A 4,258-nucleotide genomic window follows, 5' to 3' on the forward strand; every position below is an offset into this window, starting at 1 on the left:
CTGAGGTTCAACAGCCACCCAAATTCTTGCAGGGTCTGCATGGTGATCACCACTTCCTTCTCTAATTCTGAGGCAGAAGATTCCCTCAGGAGGTATCCCACGATCGCGATCCCACATTGTCGCAGCAACACCAAAACTGGAGCAAATACCTTGGTAAAGACTCGGGGGGGGGGGGGGGGGGGGGGGGTTGGCTGATGTCAGACCAAAAAAGGAAGAGACAAACTGGTAGTGGGCTTCCGACTGCAAATCACAGAAACTTTTGATGCTGAAGGCATATGGGTATGTGCAGGTACGCATCCTGGATGTATAAGGACGCCAGGGAGTCCCCTTGATGGAGTGCAGCGACTACTGAGCGAACCGATTCCATTCTAAACCTCTGCACTTTCACAAAGAGATTGAGGGCTTTTAGGTCCAAGATCGGACATACCCCTTCCTTCTTGGGAACCACAGATTTGAGTAGAATCCCTGGGATTGTTCCGAGTCCGGAACCGGTACAATCACCCCACGATTCAGCAAATCCATTACCACCCCTAACAGGGCCTCCCAGGGAACCAGGGGATACGGGTATGCTGGCGAGGAAGAATCTGTTTGGCGGCCAAGAGAGAAACTATCTTGTAGCCTGTGGAAATCAGATCACAGACCCATTGGTCAGATAATCAGGAGGACCATCGGGCTACAAACTCACGAAGGTGACCTCCCCCCCCCCCCCCCCCCACATGGGTGGGGGCAAACCTTCATGTGGTAGGGCTTATTTGGATGCCTGGTCAGCATTTGTGAGTAGAGAGAAGAAAAAAAATAAAAAAATAAAAAAGGGGAGGACCCTTGCCTATGGCGTGGCTCCTTAGCCTTCCTGGCCTGTGGGAATAGGGTACTCTTACCACTGGTGGCATTTTTAATAATGTCCTCCAAAGAGCCGGTCGCCAAGGAAGGGAAGATCTGTCAGGGCATTTTGGATGCCTGGTCAGCAGACCAGCATTTTAGCCAAATCAGGTGCCTCAGCACCACAGCTGACACTGAAGCCCTGAATAAGAGGGCTGCGTCGCAGATGTACTTCAGGCCTTGCACTAGTTGGTCAGCTAGTTCCACGCAGACGGGGAGGCCTTTTGCTCTCCCAATTCACAGTGCACAAGTTTTGCGACACAAGTGCGGATGCCAGTACAGGTCGCACGGCTGACCCCACAACTGTAAACATGGAACAAGCCACCGCCTCAGCCTTGCTGTCTGTGGGATCCTTGAATGCAGGAGTCCACTCAAACGGGATCGTGGTTACTTTAACCTGCATACTGGGGGGGGGTTCACAACCAGAGGAGCCGACCACTTTGAGATGCTTTCCTCAAAGGGGCAACGCACCGGCATGCATTTGGGGACCGAAAAGGTCCATTGCGGGCAACCCCATTCCTTGTAAATTAACTTGTCAAAATAAGTCAGTCAGATACGGTAACACCTCAAGTGACGTGCTGGCTTGCGGGACCCAAAAGGGACTGGTACATCAGTAGAGGGAACCGCTGGCTCCTGAATCTTCAGGGTATCATGCACAGCTGCGATAAGTGCTCCAACAAGCGCTTTGTCGTCAGGGACTCATCCTCACTATCCGAATGGTCCTGGTTAGCGTCCTACAAGACAGAGCAGGGGTCACCAGCCTCAGCAGGACCAGAGTCAGTGCCTGTAGACCCCTAGTGCTCCCAGGTGCAGAGGAATCCAAACTGTCGGTGGCAGTCTGTCAGAACAATCGTAAAACGATCTGAAAAACGTGCTCAGACTACATAAAATGGCTGCCCAGCATCCAGTAAAACAGACAGGAAGCTGAAACATGTAGCTGCTTGCAGAACACTGAAACGTGCTCAGGCTTCTAGAAGATGGCTGTGTGTCCTGAATAGGGAAGCACTAGGAAAATGGCCGCTTGAAACCCAGAAGATCTGCTGCCCTTGCCCACACCTAAAATGGCAAGGCCAGCTTCCATGAGAGACAGAAACATGGCAGAGACAGCACTGCACTGAAGACACAACCAGACCCCCACAGGCACCTCCCAGGAGCCAAGCACCACCAGCCAGTTTGCTATCCCAGGTGGGAGCCCTCAGGGAATCTTACACAGCTCAGTACCACATGCAGCATCCCCCCCGTGAGGGGGGATAGGGACAGGGGGAGAGAAGAGAGGGAGGTGAAAGACCCCCAAATTTACCTCCCAGGGAATGCCCAGCTGCTCAACCCCACCAAGGCAGGGAGAGCTGTAGTTACCAGTCCTGAAGCTGGGAGACATTCCATTGTAGATCTATACCTGATCAGTACAGGGTAGCTACTGGCCTCGGCATACTGTGACGCAGATATCAGTAGCCTGGTCATATGTATGCCCCGGAGCATAAAAGCTCACCAACCACCTCTGGAGCTGAGGTATGTTGTGGCCTGCCGAGCCGTAGCTGCAGCCTGCACACGCTTGATGGCCAGACTGGAAAGACTACAAGGATAAGGGTATCCAGCCTGTCACCCAGCCGGCTGTTGATAGTCGATCACAGGATCATTCATCTTGCGCAAAAATTCAAGCTTATGCGTTAAGGAAAAAAAAAAAAAAAAAACCCACACACAGAGAGAGGGTTCCTAGGTCCTTCTTTACTAGGCAAAGTAAAACTGATGCTGCTTTGCAGGGTTGGGGGGGGGGGGGGTGGTGTAGCCTGAGGGACTGTGCCCCTGGGCAGAACTAAGCGTTCCGAGTGTTGTGTTACAACTATGCCTAGTATTCTCCTACTGATAAGGCCAACAACCCATTTGTTACAGAGGAGCTGTGTCGGTCGATGAATATAATTGCATGTTGATTGGATTGCACAAAAGCTATAGCGTCTACAAAATAGTTATAGCCATTTTTATAGTAATGGTGGCAATCTTTATTGTGACTGATATTATGGTGAACATTTGACACTATTTTGGGACCATTTATACAGTGATCAGTGGCATAAAAATACAGATTACTGTGTAAATGACATTGGCAGGGAAGGGGTTAAATACTAGGGGGTGAGCAAGGGGTTAAGCTTGTCCTAGGGAGAGATGGGCTACCTAGGACATGACAGCAATCACTAGATCCCTATCATGTCACTAGGCAGAAGGGGGAATGCCTTGTTTACATAGGCATCTCCCTGTTCTACCTTAGCACATTGCAATCGTAGCCCGCCGAAGAACAGTACCCACTAGCAGGCTCCTGCTGCGTGCCCAATAGGTGGCAAATTTAAAGGGATGTACCTGTACACCATTTGACTGCACCATTCTGCTGACGTATATCTGTGCAGCAGTCAGCTAACAGCTCTTACCAGAGCCCAATCTCAAGCCAATGATGTGCACGAGTGCAGGGCATCAGCTAACATTTTCAAAATAGATTAGTTGAGAATTGTCAAATAATCGGGTATAAGCCTCAAAAACACTGGTATATAATTTAAATATTTGTAAAGTTTAAAAATGACAAAATTTGTAAATATCTATCCAGTGGTAAATGCAAGATAACCACCTATCTGGCTAGGGAAAAATCTCATTTTACCATTTGTCGACCGCCTACTGCATATTTCCTGTGGTAGGTCAGCTCTATTACATGAAATCATGAACCTGTACATCATTTTGTGCAATAGCCATCGGGTAGTGTGTGCTAATTTGGATGTCAGTTGTGGGTCCGGTGGACCTGATGTCCACCAGCCACTTGTGATTGTTCCCCAGAGAGGCAGATGTAAACAAGGCAGATTGCTGTTCTGACAGGGATGGAGATCTTGCTAAGCAAGAACAGCCATCTGTCTTCATCCAGTCAGACCATCCCCCAGTTAGCAAGCACCAGCTAGGAGCACACTTAACCCCTTTTACGTTAACCCCCTTCCCTGCCAGTGTCATTAGTACAGCAACAGCGCATATTTTTATCACTGTGCTCAAAAGTGTCAGGAGTCTGCTTTGACGCAAGCACGCTTGTAGATGCGATAACTTTCGGCCAAAATCAATATACGCTTATTGGATTCTACCCAAAAAATATTCAGCTGTAAACATATTGGCTTAAATTAATGAATAAGAAATTAGATTTTTTTTTTTTAAATGACAGCAGAAAGTAAAAAATGTTTTCAAAATTGTCGCCCTTGTTTATAGGGCAAAAAACTGCAGGTGAGCAAATACCACCAAAAGAAAGACAAGAAAAATAAATAAATTATATAAAAAAATCCCACACATTTCAAAGACCTGTCCCTAATGGCTAATTGGGACTTTACAAGATGAAATAGTCTGTCAAGAGGTAAGCATA

The sequence above is a fragment of the Lithobates pipiens genome, unplaced genomic scaffold (genome assembly GCF_037356315.1).
Source record: "Lithobates pipiens isolate NorthernLeopardFrog02 unplaced genomic scaffold, aLitPip1_a1.2 Scaffold_28, whole genome shotgun sequence".
Taxonomy (NCBI): Eukaryota; Metazoa; Chordata; class Amphibia; order Anura; family Ranidae; genus Lithobates; species Lithobates pipiens.